The following is an 11,404-nucleotide window of genomic DNA, read 5'->3' as shown; positions in this document are numbered from 1 at the left end:
CAAATTTCACATCATGGGGATGCTGCAAAAAAGAAGAGAGAGAGTAAGAAATTGAAAACCTATTTGAAAAAAATAATGACGTAAAACTTCCCTTACCTGCTGAAGAAAATAGACATGTAAGTCCAGGAAGTGCAGAGAATCTCAAACAAGATGAAACCAAAGAGGCCCACACCAAGACACATCACAGTTAAAATGCCAAAGGTTAAAGACAAAGAGAGAACCTTAAAAGCAGCAAGAGAAAAGCAGCTGGTTTCCTACAAGTGAGTTCCCATAAGACTGTTAGCTGATTTCTCAACAGAAACTATGCAGGACAGAAGGGAGTGGCAAGAAATATTCAAAGTGATGAAAAGCAAGGACCTACAACCAAGATTACTCTATCTGGCAAAGCTATCATTTAGAATCAAAAGACAGATAAAGGGCTTCACAGACAAGAAAAAGCTAAAGGATTTCATCACAACCAAACCAGCATTACATGAAATATTAAAGAGTCTCTAAGAAGAAGAAAAAAAAATAAAAATTATGAACAATAGAATGGCAATACATATATCTATCAACAATTGAATTTAAAATAAAAATAAACAAACAAGCAGAACAGAGACAAGCTCATAGATACAAAGAACATTTTGACTGCTGCCAAATGTGAGTGCGGTTGGGGAGGATGGGTGAAAAAGGTGGATGGATTTAAGAGTGCAAATTGTAGTTACAGAATAGTCACAGGGATGTAAAGTACAGCATAGGGAATATGGTCCATAATATTCTAATAACTACTAGTATGTATGGTGTCAAATAGGTATAAGATTTTCTGGGATGATCACTTAGTAAGTTATATAATGTCTAGTCACTGGATTGTACACCTGAAACTAATATAATATTGTATGTCAACTGTAATTGAAAATTTTTAAAAAATAATTTTAAAAAGAAGTAAATTGGATAAGCAAGAGCAGACAGATATTTTAAAAAAATATTTTTATGGATTTCAGAGAGGAAGGGAGAGGGACAGAGGGAGAGGGATACAGAAACATCAATGATGAAAGAGAATCATTGATTGGCTGCCTCTTGCATGCCCCCCCCCACTGGGGATCCAGCCCCCAACCCTTGCCTGTGCCCTTGACTGATATTGAACCTGGGATCCTTCAGTCCGCAGGCCGACACTCTATCCACTGAGTCAAACCAGCTAGGGCCAGATTTAAAAAACAAAACAAAACAAAACAAAAACACTCTAGTTTTTATTCTTTCTTCTGGGTTTCTGAGTATAGGATTGTTTAGATTTTAGTTAAATGTATAATTTAGCTCCAACATAAACAAAATATTAAGAAGAAAATACATCTTCACTCTTGATATTTCAAAAGGAGGAACATAAACTGACATAGGATTCCTGGCTTTTCTCTTACATGTGACTTCTCACCATAAGAGGTAGAGGGACTTATCCATTGCTGAATTTCTAAGTATCTAGGGCTTTCCTACTTTTCTTTTTTTAATTATAAAGTGTCCCTTGAAAAGACAGTTTTTGTAGTGATCTTCCATGACACAAATAGTATAGGAACAGATTCTGCTTCTGAAAATGTGAAATGGTTCTACTTAAGGTGGTTACTGGTGTGTATATTTATCTTATTTGGGGTGTGGACTTGGGTCTATTTTCCCACAAATATAAACCACAATTTCCAATATAAGTTTCATGGATAATAAACATGATATTTTGCTCTTCATTTATCCTACTTAGTTGAGTTGCTTTCAAACTTAAGTAGGAAAATGTGCCACTATATTGGATGCCCTCACACCCAATAGATGTGCATAAGGATGGAAGAGTCCCAGCCACAATGAATGATTTTAGAGATAGTAGAAATAAGAACTAGTGTTTAAACTAATCTGACTATTTTACAAGTGAGGAATCTACTCTCTAAAGAGGGTAATTAGCCTATTTAAGGGCTTACAGTTAATTTGTGGCAAAACTGTAAATGAACTATGATCTATTGACAATCAGGGTCATTGTCATTGTCAGGGTCAGGATTCCTTTAAACTATCCTATATAATAAAAGGGTAATATGCAAATAGACCGAATAGCAGAACAATTGAACAACCAATCAAAGCGTAATATGTTAATGATATGATAAGGCTGCTCAACTGCTTGCTATGACATGCACTGACTACCAGGGGGCAGACAGTTGGCTGGTTGACCAGTCGCTATGACGTGTACTGACCACCAGAGGGCAGATGCTCTGACCGGTAGGTTAGCTTGCTGCTGGGATCCGGCCTATCAGGACTGAGTGAGAAAGGCCGGACATGCCCTGAAGCCCTCCCAGGGCCCCTTCCTGGCCCCATCATGTACCAGTGGCATCCCTCAGCCTGGCCTGCACCCTCTCACAATTCGGGACCCCTTGGGGGGATGTCAGAGAGCTGGTTTCAGCCCTATCCCCCAGGCCACACCCCTTGGGAGGGTGCCAGACACAGGGCTCATGGCCGGTGAGCACTGCTGGAGCAGCACGAGCCTCTCCTGATCAGGACTGATTGGGCGTGAGCCCACGGCAGGCACAATGGGGCCGGGATGAGCGAGAGCAGCAGGTAGGAGCTGCAGGCAGCATTGGATAGTGAATTTCAGCCCAATCCCTGCAGGCCACCCAAGGGACCCCACCCATGCACAAGTTCGTTCACCGGGCCTCTAGTATTGCTATAATACCCATGACCTACAAAGCCAGAAGATCTCATTTCTATATTTAGACCTTTTTCATATTATTTTCATATTATGCCATTCAGTTTTCTTTTTTGCATTACCATGCTCAAGTCCACAAGGTTGTTTTGGAATAAGAAGGTATATGTATGTAAAGGACACCCTATAAACTTTACTGTAGAGTAAATAGCCATTTCCTATATTATCTCAATATAACTATTTTTCTAAAATGAATAAAAATGAGTTAAGAAATGATTATAAAAATAGCCAGTTTTATCAATGCTAATTAAGATAATAAAGTATAAGCAGATAGTTTTAACTCCATAGGTTTAAAATGTATTTATTTGAAACATAAAATTAGGATATCCTATCTAATAAAGAGGGAATATGAAGATTGACCATCATGCCATCACAAAGATGGCGGTGCCCACAATGGAGGTGGGGTTTCCATAACACAAGATGGCTGTGCCCACAGCGGATGTGGGTTTCCGTAACACAAGATGGCTGTACACACAGAAGAGGCCGAGTTCCCATAACGAGTCTTAACGAGCAATCAGCAGGGACCTGAGGCTGCGCCTGCTCCTGGTGGGGCTTAACAGGGGCCCTGAGGCTGCGCCCCTCCTACCCAGCGGGGCTTGATGGGGGACCTGAGGCTGTGTCCCTCTCCCAGCACTGGGCCAGGGGACCTGAGGCTGCACCCCCCTCCCGGTGGGGCTTGATGGGGGATCTCAGGCTGCATCCCGTGCCCGGCAGGGCTTAACAGGGAACCTCAAGCAGCACCCACCACCCTGGCACCGGGTCAGGGGACCTAAGGGTGCACTGGGGAACCTGAGGCTGCGCCTCCTGCCTGGCAGGGCTTGACAAGGGTGGGGCTGGGTGGGGCTGGATCTCGCCCAATGGGGATGGGGCCAGCTGGGTCTGGGTCTTGCATGGTTTTGAGGCACCGCAGGTGGCCGGGAACTTGACTCTGGGTCCCACAGCGTGCCTCAGACTCTGACAGGAGGAAGATTTTCATATACATTTTACTAATTTTCTTTCATCTCTGACACTTCTATTATAAAGGGCAAAGAGCAATATTAAAATATTTCCTCTAATTAATCCCCTTTTAATATGCATGAATTTCATGCACGGGGCCACTAGTACATTTATAATAATTGAGAAATTATAATTTTTGTATAAGATAAAACTAAGGATATTCTGACATATCATATGGATATTTTTTGAGCTAAACAAATACAAAAAATCTCAGTCATCCTGTCATTACCAAAACAATTGCTCTAATGTATAAATTCATCTTTCTTAGATGGCCTGTTTATCCTGTTCTATTCCTTTTCTTAGCTTACCAAACCAAGTTCATATACATTTACTCAGCAATATCTTCTATTTTTGTTACTGTATTTCACAATCATTTTAGTAATTAATACAATTCAATGTTAAATAGGAGTAACATCTTAAAAAGTGTTTATCTTACTCCTAATGAAATAGTTTGCGAAAAGTAGACAAGATCAAATGAAGAATTGTTATTTTATTAACTTTCCTTTTTTGCTATCAATCTTACCTGTGGGATAATTTTTCTAATGGTATCTGTGCATATATAATGATATGCCTAATCCCACCTTTTGTTTAAAATCTCACCCCAAAATAATGTGACATCAAGGACAGGTCACAAAACCCATTTGAAAGATTGCTTCAATACTTCTGGCATTTAACAGATTTATCTTCATTTTGTTATCATGTGCCCTTTAAAGTAAATTTTAAGATGAAATATTCTAACTTCTGATTGAGATTCTACAGTGGTGACATAGTCAGCATTTTCAACCAATTCTGTGTTCTGAGCCCAATAAAGATCTGAAAATTCTCTCTTCTTAAGTATCAAACTGGGGAGAAAAGGATTGGAAGCATTACATGGTTTTGTTTAGTACTAGAGGCCCGGTGCATGAAATTCATACACATGGAATAGTGAAGGACCACCAAGATGGCGGCATAGGTAAACACCGGAGACTGCTGCCGCAAACAACCACTTCAAAAATACAACTAAAAGACGGAATGGACATCACCCAGAACCACAGGAAGGCTGGCTGAGGAGAGACTCTTCAACTAGAAGGAAAGACAACAGCATTCTGAGGCTCAGAGGAGGCTCAGTGTGGAAAATTTAAAGGTGCGAAGGTGCGCGCACAAAGCTGGCTGGTGGCTGAGGGCGTGGTTGTCGTTTTCAATCAGGAGGGAGTCTCAGACTCTGAGCTCCAGATCCGGGCGAGTCTCTAGGGACTCAGACTCAAATGGGAGAAGCGGGATTGTCTAGCATCAGATGGAACGTGAGGGCAGCTTTCTCTCCGAGGTTTGCAGCGGTTGCTGGGGTTCTGAGAAGCAGAGCCTCTGGGAACGGGACTGAGAGCAGCCATAACTGCTCCCTCTGCCCGCCCTGTTGATCCCGCCCCACCCAAGCCCTGTGCAGAGCCATTTGCCGGATAGCCTCAGGCAAAGGCTAGATTAGCACCTCCCCAGAGGACAGAAGTTTTCCCACAGCTGATTCTCACAGCCAGTCGGCCTGGTGGTCAAATCCCTCTAGTATTAACTACAACAATCAAGGCTTAACTAGAACAAGACTGCGTACAAAGACCACAAGGGGGTGCACCAAGAAAGCATAAAAAAAATAGGAGACAAAAAAACATGACAGAAATGGAGGATATAGAGCTAAAAAAAGCAATTTTGAGGGCTTGCAATAAACTTGAGGAGAGCCTCACGAAAACTAATGAGACCCTCGATGCTACGATAAAGAAACTAGAAATTAAGCATACACGGACTGAAATAAAGAATATTATACCCAATAGCAGACCAGAGGAGCGCAAGAATCAAGCCAAAGATTTGAAATGCGAAGAAGCAAAAAACACCCAACCAGAAAAGCAAAATGAAAAAAGAATCCGAAAATACGAAGATAGTGTAAGGAGCCTCTGGGACAGCTTCAAGCGCACTAATATCAGAATTATCGGGGTGCCAGAAGATGAGAGGCAGCAAGATATTGAAAACCTATTTGAAGAAATAATGGCAGAAAACTTCCCCCACCTGGTGAAAGAAATGGACTTACAGGTCCAAGAAGCGCAGAGAACCCCAAACAAAAGGAATCCAAAGAGGACCACACCAAGACACATCATAATTAAAATGCCAAGAGCAAAAGACAAAGAGAGAATCTTAAAAGCAGCAAGAGAAAGAGACTCAATTACTTACAAGGGAATACCCATACGACTGTCAGCTGATTTCTCAACAGAAACTTTGCAGGCCAGAAGGGAATGGCAAGAAATATTCAAAGTGCTGAATGCCAAGAACCTACAACCAAGATTACTGTATGCAGCAAAGCTATCATTCAGAATTGAAGGTCAGATAAAGAGCTTCACAGATAAGGAAAAGCTAAAGGAGTTCATCACCACTAAACCAGTATTATACGAAATGCTGAAAGGTATCCTTTAAGAAGAGGAAGAAGAAAAAGGTAAAGATACAAATTGTGAACAACAAAAATGCATCTATCAACAAGTGAATCTAAGAATCAAGTGAATAAATAATCTGATGTACAGAATGAACTGGTGATTATAATGAATCAGGGACATAGAAAGGGAATGCACTGACTATTCTTGGGGGGGAAAGGGGAATGGGAGATGCTGGACAAAAGAGACTGGACAAAAATCGTGCACCTATGGATGAGGACAGTGGGGTGGGGAGTGAGGGCGGAGGGTGGAGCGGAAACTGGGAGGAGGGGAGTTATGAGGGGGGGAAGAGGGACAAATGTAATCTGAACATAAGATTTAAGAAAAAAAAAAGAAAGAAATTCATGCACATGGGGTGAGGGGGGTCCCTCAGCCAGGCCTGCACCCTCTCCAAGACCTCTCAGGGGATGTCCGACTGCCAGTTTAGGCCCGATCCTATAGGCCCGATCCTAAACAGGCAGTTGTAAATCCCTCTAGCAATCCAGGACTGCTGGCTCCTAACTGCTCGCCTGCCTCCCTGCCTGATTGCCTGTAACCACTTCTGCCAGCTGGCCTGATTTCTCCCTAACTGCTCCCCTGCTGGCCTTCTCACCCCCTAACTGCTCCCCTGCCAGCCTGATTACCCCTAACCGCTGATGCCTTGGCCCCCACCACTGTGGCTTTGTCTGGAAGAGGTCTGGTCTAATTAGCATATTACTCTTTTATTAGTATAGATGGTGTTCCCATCTGAGAGTAAATACATTCCTCGCTGTTAACCAATTGGGTTTCAAATGTGTGTTCTTTGAAACAATGCTTTGATAATGACACTATCGCCAAATAAAGACCAACCATTCCATTTTTTACAACAAATTATAACAAATCACTTTCAAACTCCAAAATTATCAAAATTAACTAGTTCCTTATTGGCCTCTTAGCACAATTATTTAGCTATTTTCCAATGAGATCAGTAAATTCTAAAAGTTCTAAGAGTTATAGATTATTGCTTAAATAAAATTAAAAATAGTCCTCACAAAGTAACAAAGAGAATTTTTTTCAGTTAAAAACATCACTATATTGACATTTTTTACTAATATTGAAAATTATTAGTTTTCCTTAGAAGTTTCCTAGAGACATCTAAAGCAAGTTACAAATAAAAGATTTTAAATGTTGTTCACACTTTTCAAATGCTCAAAAATTATATGTGATAATAATATCAACCAAGAAGTCAAGAATTCAGTGAGAAAGTGGTTCATAAGGACTAGATCTTGTTAGAGGAGAAGAAAAAGTCTCTCTCTCTCTGTTTTGTTTTGTTCTTATGCAGAGTTCTGAGAACGTGAATCTTAAATAAAGATTATAAGGAATTTTATTCATATTCAAAAGTGGAACAAATCATACAAATTTCTCTGAACTGACAAGGAATTAAGAGGAAATGGCCTGCAGGAGAGAACAAGGTATTTGAGACTCCTCATCAGCAGTCTAATCAAGTGAGGGCCCAGTGGCAGTTCTAAGCAGCCCACACAATTACTCTGGAATTTGCTGCTAGTAAAATATCTTCCTGTCTTATAGTCACATTCTATGATTGTCACCTGAATGGAGTGATCGGGGTAGAATAACAAGTGTAAAACATTTTATTAAATGTTTCTTGGTTTGTGCTTTGGTATCACCCACTCACTCTGTTTATGTTTTTATACTAACCATCTTATATAGACCCTCAGGCAATATTCATATATCCCAGAATAGTAAAACACAAAGTGATATAATATGCATAATCATTACACCACAGCTTAAGTTTATATTTTTAGAGTGTATAAGAGCATGTAAAAAATTCCTCTCCCACAAATGACATGTTCTTTGATATTTAGTTTTGAAAAGGTTATCAGCCCTAAGAAAAACTTTAAAACTAGGCAAACATCTATAAAATAGTTCATCTAGCTAGTGTTTGGCAAGCATAGATTATTAAGATCTGAGGAAAAGAGGAAACCCTCACAACATGAAAATATACCACACTGAGGAGAGGTTGTTTAACCCGGAGGCTACCTGCAAACAAGCACCAACCACCTCCATGGAGTTATTAACAGAATGCTGTGTTCCTGTGGGGAAGAGGACGGGAAGGGCTGTGTGATTCAAATTTTATTCAAAACCATTAGACAGACAGAGAGAAATGGTGGCACACATCCTTTCTGACTCTCCTCACTTCTTTCCAGTCTCCTCTCAAGAGGGAAGCAGCACGATGAAATACACAAATGGCAGTCGAAGAATAAAAATTGGAAATTTTTGACTAAGTTGAGACGATATTGTTTCAATAATGAATGAATATTCACTGAGCTCTCTTTAAGGTTTCAAGGCACTTGTCTAAGCATCAGAGATTTAAAAAAAGAAAGAAAGAAAAAAAGAGTCTCTGCTATGATTTTTTAAAGAATGATCTGAATAAGGACACATTTGTAATACCTTAACTAATAAAGAATTAAAAAAAAATGACCTGATAATGACAGTATCACCAAATAAAAAACAGCCATTTCATTTTGACAACAAATTATAACAAATCACTTTCAAACTGCACAATTAACTAGTACATAACTAGGACTCAAATGCTACTTCTGAATTTCAGGTTGCTATATGAGCAGTTATCCTAACTTGGATTTTGGAAGAAAATGAAGATGGAGGGATGCCTGGAAAAACAAAGAAAGTATACAAATTAGCCTCTGAAAGTATGCTTATATCTTTATTCTGTTTGAAACTTGTTCAAATAACACATACTGGTAAGCAACATGCTTCCTTCTGTCAAATTGTGCCTGTTTCTATAAAATATTCTATTTTCTCTTTTGTAAATTAACCTTTTGATATAAGCCGAATGTTTTTGATTATTAAATTGTGTATTTTGCTATAAAGTGTGAAGCCACATGAATCACTAATTGGTGTGGAGAAGGAATAGTAGAGACAACATTTACACCTCTGTGACCACCTTCTCACCCGCAGGAAACCTCATTTATCAGGAAATTAAGTTTTCTAAATTAATGTAAGGGCCTCTATGGCCCTTCTCCATTATTTCAATCCCTTTTATAAACGGAATAAGAGAAAAGCCATCAATATAAAGAAAGATCATGGAGTGTCAATAAATATGTAATAATTGAATACTTAAATAAGAAATTAGCATATTCTTCCTAATGCTTTAAAAGTTGAGTCTACTAAAGGAATCACCTGATCAAAATCTATTTCAGTCCTTAAACCATCACTCCCAATGGAAACTCAGGCACAATTCCAACCTCCTATTCTCCAGAGTTTGCATTAATATGTTGTCCTGCTATTGGTTTGCAGGTAAAAGTCTGAAACTGGCTCCCATACACAGAGGTCAGAGAGAGCCTGAAGAAAGAGGCAGACCATTCCAGATTGGTAAGTGACACATTTAATCAGCAAGGGAAGTTATACACAAGTCTTGTCTTGGGTGGCCACAATCAAGCTTTGTCACCGCTTTCGGACTTTAATCCATGGCAGTCCACGCCCTCGTGGCTGTCAAAAGGGCGTGCTAAAGTCTCCAATCTATTATCCTGCTCTCCCACCTTGTCTGCTAGCCCCAAAGATAGCACAGGGGTGGACAGCCACATGTCCCTCTCTAACCTCAGTTCTTCTTTCAACTTCCTAACAGAGCTTCAGACTCTAGTTGGGCATTGGTGGCCAGCCACCCTGCCCACCATTAAAGACCATCTGCCACAGCAGCATTCTTTTCTCCTCCTTGCCTCAGTGCACTATACTGTATATCCTCAAGCAAAAGCATCAAAGTAACTGGTGTTTCTGTGCCATTCCTTCCCACATAGAGGCTGATGGTCAACTTGAGATTTCCCCTACAAATTCCTTTCCCCAAAATACCTTTTTTTTTCAGTATCCTGACTGTCTCTCCAATTATTGATTCATAAATTCAGGAATTCACTGGGGGGTGTGGAAGTAAATATGAAACTTGCCCTTGTACATGTAGGGAAAAAGAGATCAAAGAAAGAGGCAGGACTGTCCAGATTGGTAGGTGGCAGGTTCAGTAAGCAAGGGAAGTTATATACAAGGCTAGACTTGGGAGCTGCAATACAAGTAGATCTCTGAACCATCCACAGGCTCTTAAAGTTTGTATAGAGTGTTTAACTGGGTTCAGTCGTGTATGCAGTCCAAATTGTCTCAACAACACATTGCTCTCTCTAGGCTGTGTCCTTAAAAGAGTCCTAGTGTGGGGATGGTGGGCAGAGAAGGAAGTGAGGAACCTCCAATTGCCTGGGGACATTCGCTCTTATGTCAACCATCAGTCACTCCCTTTTAATGTCCTCCTCCAACACCTGCTACCCAAAACTAAGGTCAACATCAAAGACTTCATGGATAATCCTTGGGCTCCTGTATGTCCCTTGAGTCACAAAACACCCAAACCCTCAGTGTGATTTGCTCCTTCAGATTTTGCTACCTGCCCTGATCTCTGCTCTGTGGACTAGTTACCTTGCTTTACCCCTCGCTCCTTTCACAACTGTGGCCTCTTCCCAAGTTTTGCTCCATCTCACATCATTTGCCCATCCTGACACATACATATAAACACAAACATATATTTTAGGACATGATAGCTCTGATTAGAATCTTTTAGAATATCTACTAGTAGATCTCACTCTCCTTATTTTATTCTATCCTGAACATAGTGTTGGGGTACTTATATGAAATAACCTATTACTCAGAACCACATTAGAGCTCATTGTGCCCCTGCTCTCTTTCCTTGCACTATAAATCCATGTATAGCTATATACAACCTCCAGGGAGCCCTTTCGTACTATTTATGCATATTTAATTTGTATTTGTCATTTTGCATATTTGCATTTATCATGATTTACTGGGTGCTTTCTATATGCCAGGAATTTCTAAACACTTTATGTACATAAATTTTCCCTCTAATATACCACTAGCAAATAGGATATTACGATATTATACCCTAGGCCTTCAAATTGACTTAGAAAGTCTAAACCATATGACCAAGAGGCAGAACTCTAGTTCTTAGCTTCCTTTTCCAAACCAGTTATTGCAGCTGCAATTGTTACCCCAACTTTGTTTGACAATTACTCTCAGATTGTTCCTTTTTTCTTTTCTTTTTTTCTGGTAAAACTCACATCCTGATAATTTCTTTCCTTGCTCTCATGATTTTACAATTAAAACTCTATAGAGCTGGGCCTTGTTTCTGGTTTAAAATTATTATTTTAAAATATTTCTTGATATAGATTTCCTTCTCAATAATTTAGCTGCATTTTCACCATTAAAACAACTA

Source organism: Myotis lucifugus, unplaced genomic scaffold (genome assembly GCF_000147115.1).
Source record: "Myotis lucifugus unplaced genomic scaffold, Myoluc2.0 scaffold_439, whole genome shotgun sequence".
Lineage (NCBI taxonomy): Eukaryota > Metazoa > Chordata > Mammalia > Chiroptera > Vespertilionidae > Myotis > Myotis lucifugus.
Note: the sequence above shows the minus strand (reverse complement) of the source record.